The sequence below is a fragment of the Triticum aestivum genome, chromosome 7B, assembly GCF_018294505.1.
Source record: "Triticum aestivum cultivar Chinese Spring chromosome 7B, IWGSC CS RefSeq v2.1, whole genome shotgun sequence".
Lineage (NCBI taxonomy): Eukaryota > Viridiplantae > Streptophyta > Magnoliopsida > Poales > Poaceae > Triticum > Triticum aestivum.
In genome coordinates this window covers 641,965,742-641,982,579 of record NC_057813.1, presented here as the reverse complement: position 1 = coordinate 641,982,579, position 16,838 = coordinate 641,965,742, and positions in this window count along the sequence as shown.

Here is a 16,838-nt window from a genome sequence, read left to right as displayed (position 1 = left end):
TTATCGTAATGACACCAGAGCAATGATGATGGGTCAGCATTTTCAGGCTGTGGTCCACGGACCATACAAGCATAGAAACCCTGTGCAATAGCTTTAGCTCTGTTCTTGTGTGGAAGGCCTCGATAGAGAATATCACCCCAAGGACTTTTGATAGCATTCTTCTCAGCATATTCCTCGGTCACGAACTTGTGTTTGAACCATTGTTCAGCCCAATATCGTCGAATCCATTGGATTCGTGTCTTGCGCTGATTATAATCCTCTTCAGGATCTGTCTTGTAAAGGTCTGCGAGGTCATCAGGAAAATATTTTGATGTTCCCCCTCGACGCTGTCTGCCACCCTTCCTTACTGATTTCTCTGCAACCATGAACTTCAAACTGAATGGCTTCAATACGTTCAAAGGCTTTCGCTTGCTGGACAAGCAGGAACTGGCTTCGGGAGAGTTAATGTGTTGCTGTAAGAATTCTACAAACGAATGCAAACTATGAGAACCAAGGGATTCTCGCACGGACATGTACCTGTGATAGCATTAGAGATGCGAGGGAAGGGGAAGAGGTCATATGCATTCTCAGAAGATTTTGAAGCTAAATCAGTTTGAAGACATTGACCTCATGTTGCGAAGACATTCACTTATATGTTGAGTGTTGGTTCCAGATTTGTACGAATCTGTGAATAAGTACAAGTGAGGAATCTAACTAGATATGAAGCTTAAGTGAATATACTAAGCAGTATGAGATGTAGACAGAATAGATCTAACATTGTATAGGCAGAAACCAATTTTGGTAAATAGGATGAATCATTGAGGATCAAAAAGGTGGTAAAAATAGAGTTGTATTTACCACACGAAGAACTGCTAGATGGGATGAATAGGAGATCGAGCAGTTCAATCCACCGTGCCCTAACTTGGCGACGGAGAACACCTACGGCGGCGGCAGAGAGGACGATGTCCACGGCTGGCGTGAGGACGGCGTCGGAGAAGTTGCGGCAGCTAAGCGCTTTGTCGCCGGTGTCGTCGGCAGCTAGCGGTGGCGCTAGGGTTCTGACGAGGTGGAGAGGTGGAAGAAGGTTTTTGTTACCGCAGTGGACACATATTTATAAGGAAGTGTGCGGCATAGCGCAATTACGCAGGTGCCCCTGGCTGTTCACATCTGAGGGGCACGTGGCAAGCATGCAACATACTCAGAGTTGTCCCACGTTCCCACGCCCGCCAGGTTTGTCGGATGGTTGTTCCGACTTCTCCGGATTTCAAACAATAAGTCTGAATCATTTAAAATAGACTTAATGTTTGTCTCTGTGTCTTCTGCTGACAAGGATGCAGAGAAGAGATTCGACAGTTTCAATAGAATGCATATGATTTGGACAAATAGAGTTTGAGATAGAAAGCATAGAGAGATTAGGGTCCGATCACATTCACTTAGTTCAAAAGATTCAACAAGGAAGACATAGCTATAAGTGAATGCTGTAGAGGACAGAATACTAGTATATATATATAAGAAAGTAATCAAATCAACATAGTGAAGTAAATCATGAAGATAAGTTGAAATTTGAAGACAAACCAAATGCGAAGACATTGCAAAAATAACGCCATGAGTGAAACACTTCAAACCAAGAAATTTGGTGGTGGTGTTACCCACCATATAGAAAGTATTAGACCCAGACACAGCGCACAATTATCGTGGCGCTCCGAAGTCAAATTCCACGTTAATGTATTCACACTCAGAATGTAAGTCTTCATTGATTGAAGATATACTTTACTTCGTGTGTTGCACATCTAAGTCATCAACATGCATAAGTGTTAGGATGTGTGCCTGATCACAGGACATTTGAGGATTCCAAGATATTTAGCTCACACCGTAACTTGCAAAACCTTTTCTCATCCAAGGGCTTTGTGAAGATATCTGCCAGTTGCTCTTCAGTATTGACGTGAATGATGTCAATATCTTTCTTCATGACATGATCTCTGAGAAAGTGATGACGAATTTCAATGTGCTTTGTCTTCGAGTGCTGGACTGGATTGTTGGCAATCTTGATGGCGCTTTCGTTCTCGCAGAAGAGAGGTACTTGTTTCAGATTGACGCCATAGTCCTTGAGAGTTTGCTTCATCCATAGAAGCTGAGCGCAGCAAGATCCAGCAGCAATGTATTCAGATTCATTAGTTGAGAGTGATACATAGTTTTGCTTCTTTGAAGACCAACAGACAAGTGATCGTCCCAGAAAGTGACATGTGCCTGATGTAGACTTGCGATCCACCTTATCACCAGCATAATCAGCATCCGAGAATCCCACCAGATCAAATTTTGAGCCCTTTGGAAACCATAATCCGAGTGTTGGGGTGTAATCCAAATATCAAAGAATTCGCTTCACAGCTAAGTGATGCAATTCCTTTGGTGCCGCTTGGAATCGAGCACACATGCAAACACTAAGCATAATATCTGGCCTAGATGCACATAGGTAAAGTAAAGAACCAATCATGGAGCGGTATACCTTTTGATCGTACTCTTTACCATTGTCGTCGGGACCCAGATGGTGTTTGGCTGGCATTGGCGTCGTGTAACCTTTGCAATCTTGCATTCCAAACTTCTTCAGACAGTCTTTGAGATATTTTTCTTGAGATATGAAGATGCCATTCCTTTGCTGACGAATTTGAAGACCAAGGAAGAACTTCAGCTCACCCATCAAGGACATCTGATATTGCTCTTGCATCATGTATCCGAACTCATCACTATACTTCTGGTTGGTGCAGCCGAAGATAATGTCATCCACATATATTTGGCACACAAACAGTTCTCCATCATATGTCTTCGTGAAGAGTGTGGGATCGAGGGATCCAGGTTTGAAGCCTTTGCTCTTCAGGAAGTCTTTGATCGTATCATACCAAGCGCGAGGAGCTTGTTTGAGGCCATACAGCGCTTTGTTTAGCTTGTACACCAGATCAGGATGTTTTGGATCTTCAAAGCCAGGTGGTTGAGCAACGTACACTTCTTCTTCAATCTTGCCGTTGAGGAATGCACTCTTCACATCCATTTGATACAGTAAGATGTTGTGGTGGTTAGCATAGGCTAGCAGTATGCGAATAGCTTCAAGCCTAACCACAGGAGCAAATGTTTCATCGAAGTCAATTCCTTCAACTTGAGTATATCCTTGAGCCACAAGACGTGCTTTGTTTCTGACGACTTGACCATGCTCATCTTGCTTGTTTTGATATCCATTTTGTGCCAATAATGTTATGCTTGCGAGAGTCAGGACGCTTGACTAATTCCCAAACATTGTTCAGCTTGAACTGTTGAAGTTCTTCTTGCATAGCTTGAATCCATTCAGGTTCCATAAAGGCTTCATCAACTTTCTTGGGTTCTGATATTGACACAAACGAAAAGTGCCCACAGAAATTTGCTAACTGTGTTGCTCTTGAGCGAGTAAGTGGACCAGGTGCATTGATGCTATCAATTATCTTCTCAATTTGTACTTCATTTGCAACAGGAGGATGAACTGGACGAAGACCTTGCTCTTGCTGATCATTGTCATCATTGGGAGGATTGTCTTCGGTCTGAGCATTGTCTTCAGGTTGGTTTGGTGCAGAAATGATAAGTTCCTCTTCAGGCCGTGCTTTAGAAGGCATGATTTCACCAGTTCCCATCAGCTTGATAGATTCGCTGGGCGGAGCTTCATCTAGTGTACTTGGCAGGAGCTCTCTTTGTGAACCATTGGTTTCATCAAATCGCACGTCCAAAGTTTCAATGATTTTGTAGTGATAGAGGTTGAAGACTCTGTAAGAGTGCGAGTCCTTTCCGTAACCGAGCATGAACCTTTGTGAGCTTTAGGCGCAAATTTTGACTTGTGGTGGGGGTCCTTGATCCAGCACCTAGCACCAAATACTCTGAAGTAGCTGACATTTGGCTTCTTGTCAGTAAGGAGCTCATAGGATGTTTTGTTCAGAAGCTTATGGATGTAGACAAGGTTGATGATGTGAAATGCTGTATCAATAGCTTCAGGCAAAAACTTTCTTGGTGTCTTGTACTCGACGAGCATTGTTCGAGCCATCTCAATGAGGGTTCTGTTCTTGCGCTCTACAATGCCATTTTGCTGAGGTGTGTATGTAGCAGAAAACTCATGAGTGATTCCCATTGTATCCAGATAAAGATCAAGCCCGGTGTTCTTGAACTCAGTGCCGTTGTCACTTCTGATATGCTTGATCTTGAGGCCATAATTGTTCATGGCTCGATTGGCGAAGCGTCTGAAGACATCTTGCACTTCAGTCTTGTAGAGAATTATGTGCACCCATGTATATCTTGAGTAGTCATCAACAATGACGAAGCCATAGAGACAAGCTGTTGTTGTGAGGCTAGAGTAGTGAGTAGGGCCAAATAAGTCCATGTGTAACAACTCGGAGGGTTGAGATGTCGTCATGATTATCTTCGAGGGGTGCTTTGCCCTAGTCATCTTTCCAGCTTCGCAGGCACCACACAAATGATCCTTCTTGAACTTGACACCCTCAATGCCCATGACATGCTTCTTCTTGACGAGTTTGTGTAAGTTCCTCATGCCAGCATGCCCTAGCCTCCGATGCCAGAGCCAGCATTCTGATGCTTTTGCAAGAAGACATACGACAAGCTGTGGACCTGCTGAGAAATCTACCATGTATAGATCATCTTTCCGATACCCTTCAAAGACTAGAGACTTGTCAGATTCCATTAGTACAAGGCAACGATATTTTCCGAATAGCACAATCATGTTCAAGTCACAAAGCATTGAGACAGACTTAAGTTGAACCCAAGGGATTCAACAAGCATCACTTTATCCATGTGTTGATCCTTTGATATTGCAACTCTACCTAGACCCAATACCTTGATTTTACCAGTGTCAGCAAATGTGATGTGACTCTTGTCAGATGGACGTAAGGTTGAGTCCATGAGAACACTTCGATCACCAGTCATATGATTAGTGCATCCGATGTCCATAATCCATTCTGAAGCATGAGGTGTCATACCCTATAGTGCAGTTAGGAGGACAGGCTTCACAAAGTGTGTTGTGAAGCATAAGCATTTGACGCACACAAGGATTATCACACCTTAGATCAAGGTTAGGACTCATATTATGACTGGTAAGCAATTCACATGTGAAATACATAGTAAGACCATTTTATCATGCGTCCCTTAATGTGTTTTAGGTCCCCAGCAATAGTATCAGACGCCTTTGATAGCAGGCTGGAGACCTTATTCTGCAAAAGAAAGTTAATTCTTCTTCACCACCCACATCTTCAGGGGTGTCTTAGAAGCAATGAGTCTAAGTGCAGCATCTGAGAACTTCGGCTTTCGAGACCTAGCAAATAGCCTTGCTGGAGATGAATGATACTCATATGAATAAGCAGAAAAGTTCTTAGTTCTATGAACATAGCGGTTTGAAGACACCCGCTCATATTCATAAGTTTGAGTACGATTTCCCTGCAAAACATTGGCGTTAGGGTGACTCAGGTGAGTCCTCTATCTGTATGAAGCCTTTGGACCATATGACGCCTTAGGTCTGGCGTTTGTCTTCTTCCCTGGTGGTGTCATGATCATATTCACTGGAAGATTCTCCAGATAGCTTTTGGGAACCCAGATCTTCTTCATAGGTGGTCCATTCCTGCAGTTAGTACCAATATACCTGGCAAACACTTCACCATTCTGATTTTTGAACAATTTATAGTTTGCATCAAAGGATTCATCAATGATAATAGGATTAGCACATGTAAAGCCAGATAAGGTGGATGGATCCACTGAAGGTCCCTTTGCAGCAACCCATGTGGTTTTGGGATACTGCTCAGGCTTCCAGTAGGAACCATCAACATTCATTTTCATCTCGAACCCAACACCCTCTTTCCTAGGGTTTTGATTCAGAATCTGCTTTTTGAGGACATCGCAAAGTGTCTGATGTCCTTTCAGACTTTTATACATCCCTGTTTCAAGCAATGTCTTCAACCTAGCGTTTTCATCAGCAATAGTAGTGGTATCCTCCGTAGAGGGGTTAGTTTCCACATCAGTAGTTGAAGACAATGCAACAGTAGCAGCAGTGGAACATTCAGCAACAGAGGTAGCGTTATCACGCTCAATGCATTTTAGACAAGGTGGTTCAAATCCATCCTGTGTAACGCTGATTTGTTGAGCAAGTAATGAATCGCACTCCTTCTGAAGATCTCCATAGTCCACTCTTATCTTTTCAAGATCTTGCTTTCTTTGAAGACATTCAAAAGAAAGCTTCTCGTGATCAGACAAGAGAGCATTATGTTGATCTTGAAGGGCGTCAAACTTGGAATGAAGTCTCTGAAGACTCTCAGCCAAAGCTTTTGACTGATCCATTTCTTCACCCAACATATCATCGCTCTTACTAAGCATGTTTTGAACCTTTTCCAAGGCTCTTTGTTGTTTAGTGGCAAGGGAATCAAGTTTGACATAGCTGGGGCCAAATTCATCACCTGATTCATCATCACTAGTTTCAGAGAGGTAGCATTCATTTACCTTAGCACCCCCTGCCATGAGGCATGGTGAAGATGAAGACGATTCAGGTGGAAAGGTCATCTCTTTAAGAGACTCCTTGTAGTCCTCAAACCAAGGATCAAGACGATTAAGATGACCTTCATGGACCTCAGAAAGCCGGTCCCAGATTAGCTTCGCGTGATTGAGGTGCATGACGTTCCTGAACTGATTTCGGGACAGACAAGAGCAGATGACATCCTTCACTGTGAGGTTCAGTAGAGTGTACTTGCGAATGTCATCAGCCTCCGCCATCTTGCACCACAATCTCAGTGACGGTCCACAGTTCGCTATCCATAGCCATGAGTCGCTTCTTCATCATGGCCTTCCACCGAGGATACTCATGACCGTCAAAGGTGGGGCAGTCGACATAGCTAAACTCCAGGTGGTTAAACTGAATCACACAGAACAAGGGAGTACCTTGCTCTGATACCAATTGAAAGTGCTAGTTATCGACTAGAGGGGGGGTGAATAGGCGATTTTTATCAAAGTCTTCAAAACGTGGAAGTTTCGAAGACAAATAATAGAAATGACCTAATTCATATGCAGCGGAAGATAAACTACAACAAGCAAACCATAGTCAAGTATGCAATAATGTGAAAGTACAAAGACTAATAGCAGCTTGGTAGTAAGGATCGGGATGGAAAATAGTATGAAGCCAACCAACGATAGTAGTCAAGCAATGAAGTGAAACAGGTACGACAAATAGGCAATGCCTTCACGAATACAAACTCAAAGTAAAGGGAGGGAGAGGATAGAACCAGTCACTTGTTGAAGACACAGGATTTGTTGGACCAGTTCCAGTTGCTGTGACAACTGTACGTCTGGTTAGGGAGGATGAGATTCAACTCAGAAGACCACGTCTTCACCTTATTCCCCTTGAGCTAAGGACACACAGTCCTCGCCCAATCACTCTGGTAAGTCTTCAAGGTAGACTTCCGAACCTTCACAGACTTCGTTCACCGGCGATCCACAATGACTCTTGGATGCTCAGAATGCGACACCTAAACGGTTGGAGGATACACAGTCCTCAAGTGTAATAAGTCTTCAGGTCACTCAGACAGAAAGACTTCAGTGATGCCTAACACTCTTTGGCTCTGGGTGTTTGGGCTTTGTCCTCGCAAGGATTTCTCTCTCTCAAAGGCTTCGAGGTGGGTTGCTCTCAAACGACAAAAGCCGTGAACTAACTCTGAGCAGCCACCAATTTATGGTGTAGGGGGTGGGCTATTTATAGCCACAAGGCAACCCGACCTGATATGTCCGAAATGACCCTGGGTCACTAAGGAACTGACACGTGTTCCAACGGTCAGATTTCAAACACACACGACAACTTTACTTGGGCTACAAGCAAAGCTGACTCATCCAACTCTGGATAAGATTTGCTCTCATTGTCTTCGCTCGAAGACATAGAATTTGGGTTGAGCATCACTTCAGTCATTCTGACTTTGTTCACTTGGACCCCACTTAAGAGTAGGTGGTTCCTATGACTCAACAAAGAAGAAAAGGAAACAACGAAACAACACAGTCTTCGCGCTCCATAGTCTTCACTCAATGTCTTCTCATGTCATAGTATTCAATATGAATATCTTCACATACCACCATTGTCGTCAATGTCTTCATACATTTTTAGGGGTCATCTCCGGTAGGTAAACCAAATCAATGAGGGACACTACCTGCGTTATCCTGCAATTCTCACAAACGCATTAGTCCCTCAACCAACTTTGTCGTCAATACTCCAAAACCAACTAGGGGTGGCACTAGATGCACTTACAACGACGTATAGTCAATGCCAGACTGGGTTAATAAACACCGGTTTATAATTGAATGTGGTTTGACAACTTGTAGCTGAAAGCCAAGCCAGTTTAACAAACACCGGGTTAATTTGATGACCGGTAGCCATGCCTGGTCAATAGACACCAGTTCAACATAAAACCTTATCAAAGAGAAAAAATCTTTACAAAGGCAAATAAAAACGTGTAGTCGAGGCTTTTCAAGGGCTGCTAGGCCCAAATTCGAGGCTTTTCATGGGCTGCCAGGCCACTGAGTTAAACCATTTCATGAAGCCTTTCAAGTTGGGCCTCCAACTAACCAATCGTCGTTTTAACTTTAACAAGTTCAGGGTCTGTATAAGATGGACTTGTCAAACCTTCGGCGGGTCATGCCAGGATTACCTGGAAAGGAGTGGCTTACTTGATGAAGGCATGTTAACCCGGGGTTTTAGGTGAATACAACAAGCTTCCAAGCCGGTCTTGATAGCCTATTACAAGGGTCCTTTCAAACTCTTTGTTGCGTTGCACAAAGTGGCCCCAAGTAAATTTTTGAGCTGTGCTCTATGGGTGCCTATGTTTGAGCTGTGCATAGCAACAAGACTCTCTTTGGCACCTTGGGTGTAAAGCTCCCAAGCTGTATTGTCGCGTGATAGCCGGATTAATGGACAGAACTCTGCTTTGTCAGCTGAAGCCCCCATGTAACTCGGAAATATGGGAAAAATAGCAGAGGCCCTGATTATAGCAAGGATGCCGGTTTATTATATTGATCATAATATCTACATTGTCAAGCTATGTACATAATAGGAGCCTATATATGGCTCAAGTGTAGTAAGGCCGAAGGACAGCTATGTTCCACCGCCGCCGGGTCTCCTCCTTAGATTTGCGTGAGTCTGCGTGCTCTCGAACATTGATGAGGTAGTAAGATCCGTTGTGCAGATTCTTGCTGACCACAAAGGGTCCTTCCCAAGGTGGGGATAACTTGTGCATATCGGTCTGATCCTCGATGAGCCGAAGCACTAAGTTGCCTTCTTGAAAGGTTCTTGTTTTAACCCAGCGGCTGTGATAACGTCACAGGTCTTGCTCATAAACCGCCGACCGAGCCAACGCCATGTCCCGTTTTTCATCTAACAGGTCCAGTGCTTCTTGACGTGCTTGCTCATTGTCCGCTTCAACATAATTAGCAACCCGGGGCGAGTCATGACGAATATCACTTGGGAGTACCGCCTTTGCCCCGTAAACCATGAAGAAAGGTGTATGTCCCGTGGATTTATTGGGGTTGGTTTTTATGCTCCATAACACAGAAGGCAATTCCTCCACCCAACAACCCGGCGTCCTTTTCAAAGGAACCATAAGCCGGGGCTTGATACCCTTCAAGATTTCCTGATTAGCTCTCCTAGCTTGACCATTAGACTGGGGGTGGGCCACTTATGACACATCAAGTCAGATGTGCTCTCTTTGACAGAAGTCCTCCATCTCACCTTTGGAGAGGTTCGTGCCATTATCTGTGATGAGGCTGTGTGGAAAACCAAAGCGGAAGATCACCTTTTTATGAATTGAACCGCCATGGCTACATCACACTTGCTTACTGTCACGACCGGTTTTCTGGGTATTAATTTCCCAGAAAATGGCCTTTGTGCTCACCAGCCCCAGGGTTACTGTTAGCTGATGAGGCACCAACTTGATACACAAATTCCAAGCAAAAATACATAATATGTAGTACAAGACCATTCTGGCCTATGAGTACAACATAAGGTTGCTACTGGTTGATGGCGGAAGCGGTTTGTGGTACATCAGCGTCTATGGACTCCATTTCCCGCAAGAACAGCTGACCAGGATAACTCCTATCTTCGCGAGGCTGCTATCATCATTGCGTAGGCTCCGGGGCTGTTAGGCACGGGGGAGCTTGAGGGTGAGAGCACCTTCCTCCATGGCAGAGGGGAAGCTTCTAGAGGGAATGGGGTTTGGCATACCGTGGCTCCTGGGTGAAAATTGAAGTGGGAAAGGGTTCTCGGGGTCGATTTGGAGCTAATGGAGGAGAGCATGGAGGGAAAGCAGCTCTGGTTGCTCGGAATCGACCGGAGGGCAGCGGCGGCCCAAATTGCAAGAGACGGAGAGAACGACAGCCTCTGGAGGAATGGGAGCTAGAAGGGCCTTGCTATGGCATCGAGGAGGCTTCATGCCCAACGTGAAGAGCTCGGAGTGGGTTTATATAGGCATAGAGAGGCGGTTCGGCGGCGACCGCGGATAAGGGCGGTGGCTCACTTCCACTGTGGTTTGCAGGACGACGTGGCGATGCTAGAGGGGCACAGCGTGGCTGCAGGAGCTGGGGGATGAGAACGTCCTACTCACGAGGGCAGCTGGCGAACGAAGGGGGCTTGGGTGGCGCCGTCCATGGAAGGAACGGACGCGGCCGCAGGCATGCCGCCAAGAAGTTTGCTGCGGCGACACTACAGGGAGCTAGGGGGCGGTCGAGTGGGGCGAGACACGGCTATACCAGCGGATAAGATCGAGCTCGGGGGAGGGGTCAACCTGGGACGCAGCAGCTCGGGCGCACGCACGTGCAAAACGCGCGCTCTGGCCGCGCCCAGAGCGTGCACGCCAACTGTTCGGCAAAATGCTAAGGCATGCTAGGAGGCTAGGGTGGAGCTGGGGTTTAACAGGATTATGTTAGGGTAGTCTAGAGGCTTAGTGGATATGCTAGTATGTCCAGAGGGGCAAGATCACAGTGCAAAACTAAAATCAGGCCAAAACTATCCATGCACTCAAGGTGTTTGACAGAATGCCAAGAGCATCTAGGAAACCCTTGGAGGGGGCAAAATCTCTAGATCAGGGTCTCCTTAGATGCAGGTGAGGATGGCAAGGTTAGTTGGCCAAATCTAGAAACTTGTTAGTGTAAGTTTTGCAAAACTCCAGTTCTGGACAGAAGGAAAAGGGCATAATATCATGTACCAAAATTGCTCTAATGAGTCCAACCTCCTGGACTTAAGGGTTTTGTAACGTGTACTACAAGCACGAGAAAGTTCATGGTCACTACAACACAAATAATTAGGGATGCAGTAGAAAACACCCAACTGGGCCAGCATGAAAAAGAGGTTGATTCACTCAAATTTTTCAAAGGACATAACAGGGTTTTTGCATAAAGTTTAATAATATACTCCTACTAACATCCCATAATTTTGGTGGGATTTTTAAAAGAATATTTAAATAGGTTGTAGTGCAAAATTGTCCACCGGACCACATTTGAAAACTTGGTGTAGAGCTCAAAATCTCCAATGACCAGAAGATATTTTTTCATAAAAGTTATTTAAAAACATCATATGACATCTCCAATTTTTGGTTGGAATTTTAAGTAAATTTATCAAATGGTTGTAGTTCAAATTGAGCTCCAAAACTAATGAAAAATCACTTTAAGGAATAAAGTTTAGAGAGCAATAATTATGCAAATAAATCCACTGATTATAGAAATTTTTTATTTGAGAGGGTAAATAAGTCCAATAATGATTGAAAAGGTTTCACTTGGGGTAAAAACTCCATAATAATAAAGAAAAGAATGGTTCTGAAATCAAAAGGAAATCCAGAAAATAAAAGTTTAAGTTTCCTGGCAAAGTTTTAATTAATAAAACAAGGTTAAAATTTTGGGGTGTCACAACACTACACCCCTTAAGGAAAATCTCGTCCTCGAGATTTGTTAAGAGTTGTTTTGAAAATAATATTCCTGTTAGTTGAAACAAAACAAAGTTTACTCATAGCACGAACTTTGTGTCGCCGAGGTTGGCAGCTACGTCCGGGTTAAAAATGCAATTGTACACCAACATACTTATGCATGGCTACTATTAAAATAGGGGGTGCACAAGCAAATAGCATTTAACAGGGTCACAAAATTACAGGGCATGGACATACTAAGACTCGGTACTACTTGAGTGACTTAGTCTACCTCGTTAATTTCTAATCGGGCTTGCCTTGTGGACGTCGAGGGTTCTTCACGGTTTTCACCGTTGGATTAGCTGGAGGGGGTTGAGGGGCTGCAGGGTCGGGGTAGCGATGATGACCATCCCGGGGATTGTTGGCCACAATCCCGTTGGAGCGTGTTCCCAAAAGGCGACGAAGCACTTCTGGGGTCATCAAGGTGTTTTGGTCAATGACTGGGGCAGACCTCAGGGACTCGATCGGTTGTCCAAACAGCACGACTGGGTTGTCGGTGTTGGGCTCGTGTTCTGCTATTGCTGGGGCTCGGCGTATCAGTTCTCCATGAGATGCGATCAGATCAAGAGTGATTTGATCGAACAGATCCTCTAGTGCACTTACATAGCGCACCAGATGCAACAATGCAGGATCCGTCTCGTTATCTCCGTTGGCAACCTCGGGTGGCCTACCATACCCGTCACGACTGGGGTAGTAGTAGAACGAGCGACAGTTAACTCTGGGCGACAAGTGCCGGAGTTGAACTATAGCCTCTCGAGCAGCTAGTTGGATGGCTTGTGGCTCAAAGTAACTTGTCCTTCCGGTGAACCTGTAGGGGCGTTCTGGCGACAGACCTCTACCATAGACGTGCACGGTGGCCCAGAATTGACGGCTTTCGCCGCTCATGGGTCCTTGGTACACAACATATTCTGGGGGCTCTTCTAATGCAAAGGCACGACGGCTGAGGTTTGCTAGCACGGTCACAAAACCTCCAAGGTTGTTTTCCATGGTTTCATTGTGAACAATGGGTCCTGTCATTATAGCTCGGTTTGAGAAAGAGTTTGTGTTGTGCTGTGGTGAGGCTACCATGACCTTTTCATAGAAAAGGGGATGGAGTCTTCCTTCGCATGCTTGCGAATGAGACAAAATGGGTGTCGGCCACTGGCGCGTGATTGACAGGCTAGGCTAATAGGTTGGGCACCGACTGCCAAAAGTGTCGGGTCACTGTGAGGCTATCTTGCACGGGAAGCTTTGCCGGGGCTAGGTTAAAGTCTGTTGGGTTGGTTAATCTATGTTTTTCGACCTGGCTAAGATAGGATTAGCCAATGGTCAGCCTGGCTCTGATACCAAGTTTGTCACGACCGGTTTTCCGGGTATTAATTTCCCAGAAATTGTGTTCACCAACCCCAAGATTACTGTTAGCTGATCAGGCACCAACTTGATACAGAAATTCCAAGCAAAAATACATAATATGTAGTACAAGACCATTCTGGTCTATGAGTACAACATAAGGTTTCTAGTGGTTGATGGCGGAAGTGGTTTGTGGTACATCAATGTCTATGGACTCCATTTCCCACAAGAACAGCTGACCAGGATAACTCCTATCTTCGCGAGGCTGCTATCATCATTGCGTAGGCTCCGGGGCCGTTATCGCAACACTCCTCTCCGGGCAAGAAATCTGGCCAAGACGATAGCCAGGGACAAGCCAGTGAGTACTTTGAATGTACTCGCAAACATTATGAACACAGGTATAATATCACAAACGATGGTCATGCTCTGAAATATTCTATGGTCACAACGTCAGTCATAAAATAAATCCCTGATGCATGCAAGCAGGTTATTTATATGCAACATGAATATGTAATAACAGAGTAGTAATAAAATGCCCGATCGGGTGTCTGAAGCGACGCCTCAAAAGGATAGTAAATAACGAGCATGCCTCAGTCGGGCGTCTGAGCGACACCACATAAAGGGCTTATAAAGCAAATAAATAACAGCATGCCACAATCGGGCGTCTGAGCGACACCACATAAAGGCTCATAAATAAAACAATCACAATGAATATCCAGGAGGTCGAACCGTCCCAGGGATACTCAAAACTTCAAATAATATAAATGGGTTAGTCCATAATAATGATAATCCTAATCATCTTAAGTCACACGTCATGATCCATGTTCTGTCTTAGTAGTTTCTCCTCCGAAGACCGACACTAAGACCGACACTTGACCCAACCCAGACTGTAGTCCTTAACCATGGACACAGCTATTCGAATAGATATAAACTGCAGAGGGTGTACTCTTTACCCACGAGTAACGGATTCCTTCAGTCCATCGGTACTAATTCCGTCTATGGTCTTTTAATTGAAAACACACCTGACTCGCACACACCAGCTTAACTTACCGGTGTCTGGAATCACCCACGACACCTGTCAAGCAAAACTCTAAGTGGGGAGGCTACTACCTCGAGTAGCATGGGATCAAATTTCTATCACGCGCTCTAAGGGGTTCCCCCCTCTCGGTCCCAACCGGAAACACCCATGCCCCCGGACCAGGTGGCCTGCCTACCGGATGCAGCCGGTAGCTTCTACCATGGCCTCTCTGTACGGTGTGTGCTAGAAAGGGGTTGACAACTTACTGAACCGTACCCTACCTATGGCAGGGACAAGTGGTAGTACGAAGCAAGTATGGGGGTTGCTGGAACAAGACTCGATCTATGGTCGACTCGGGAGGTTTAAGTATTCCCTGCATGATTAGCATAACGAATATATTTCATCCAACAGACAGAATCACCACTCATCATACCCCATCATGCCATACCGGACACACTCGTCTCGACGAGGAACTAGGGACAAGCTTGGGTCTACCCAAGACAGAGACTTTCCCATTTTCCTTCCGGTAGGCACAAAAGGCATACGAGGATGATCACTATCACAAGCATGTCCATTTCCAACAGCAAGGAAAACTCCAATATGCACTCATGCGTATGATCGTATCACCACATAAAATAACGAGTTCTCCATATCACGGTGGTGTTGTAACCATATCAAATAACCCAACAAAGATATTATGCCAGGGTTCAGAATGCTTGCCTTCAAGAGTATGCAAGTGGGGGTGCATTTTTGAAAGTGGCCTTGCTCTTCAAAATCCTATTTTTGAAAATATTCAAATTAACACCAACTTTAAAAACAGTACAAAAAGTTTTCTTCATTATTTTTGAAATAAATCTTAAAATAAACTAGGTGAAATTTGAGGAAGGTAGGAAAAACAATCAATTCATTTGGAGTTTTATTTTAAAAGATACATTTAGTCTAAGTTTACTCAAAGTTTTGTTTTAAAAAAAATCAGAAAAAGGAAAACGGTTCGCCTGGACTACGTCTTCTGGGATTGGTCGCGTACTTACCAGAAATACGCTTCCACCAGAGGAAAACGTATCAGCCGGGTTGCGCCACTAGTGGCTTGGGATGGCTCACCGACAGGTGGTCCCCACCTGTCGGGTTCATCTTCTCCCCCATGCGTGCCTCGAAAGAGACATGGGCCATTTCCAACGGCGATCCCCGGCGACACAAGCCACCATTCGACACAATCGCGATATGGGGGTGATCGGGAGGAGGCACCGCATCCATCTGCAGTGGTTAGGGGCGCGGGGGAGCTTGAGGGTGAGAGCACCTTCCTCCATGGCTGAGGGGAAGCTTCGGGAGGGAATGGGGTTTGGCATACCGTGGCTCCTGGGTGAAAATGGAAGTGGGAAAGGGTTCTCGGGGTCGAGTTGGAGCTAATGGAGGAGAGCATGGAGGGGAAGCAGCTCTGTTGCTCGGAATCGACCGGAGGGCGGCGGCGGCCCAAACTGCCAGAGACGGAGAGAACGACGGCCTCTGGAGGAATGGGAGCTAGAGGGGCCTTGCTATGGCATCGAGGAGGGTTCATGCCCAGCGTGAAGTGCTCGGAGTGGGTTTATATAGGCATCGAGAGGCGGTTCGGCGACGACCGCGGATAAGGGCGGTGGCTCACCGCCCCTGTGGTTTGTAGGACGACGTGGCGATGCTAGTGGGGCACGGCGTGGCTGCAGGAGCTGGGGGATGAGAACGTCCTGCTCACGAGGGCAGCTGGCGAACGGAGGGGGCTTGGGCGGCGCCATCCATGGCAAGAACGGCCGCGGCCGCAGGCGTGCCGCCAAGAAGCTTGCTGCGGCGACACTGTAGGGAGCCAGGGGGCAGTCGAGTGGGGCGAGACACGGCAATACCAGCGGATAAGATCGAGCTTGGGGGAGGGGTCAACCTGGGACGCAGCATCTCGGGCGCACGCACGTGCAAAACGCGCACTCTAGCCACGCCCAGAGCATGCACGCCAGCTGTTCAGCAAAATGCTAGGGCATGCTAGGAGGCTAGGGGGGAGCTGGGGTTTAACAGGATTAGGTTAGGGTAGTCTACAGGCTTAGTGGACATGCTAGTATGTCCAGAGGGGCAAGATCACAGTGCAAAACTAAAATCATGCCAAAACTGTCCATGCAATCAAGGTGTTTGACAGAATGTCAAGAGCATCTAGGAAACCCTTGGAGGGGCCAAAATCTCCAGATCAGGGTCTCCTTAGATGCAGGTGAGAATGGCAAGGTTAGTTGGCCAAATCTAGAAACTTGTTAGTGTAAGTTTTGCAAAACTCCAGTTCTGGTCAAAAGGAAAAGGGCATAATATCATGTATCAAAAATGCTCCAATGAGTCCAACCTCCTGGACTTAAGGGTTTTGTAAGGTGTACTACAAGCAGGAGAAAGCTCATGGTCACACTTGAGCACAAATGATTAGGGATGCAGTAGAAAACACCCAACTGGGCCAGAATGAAAAAGAGGTTGATTCACTCAAATTTTTCAAAGGACATAACTGGGTTTTTGCA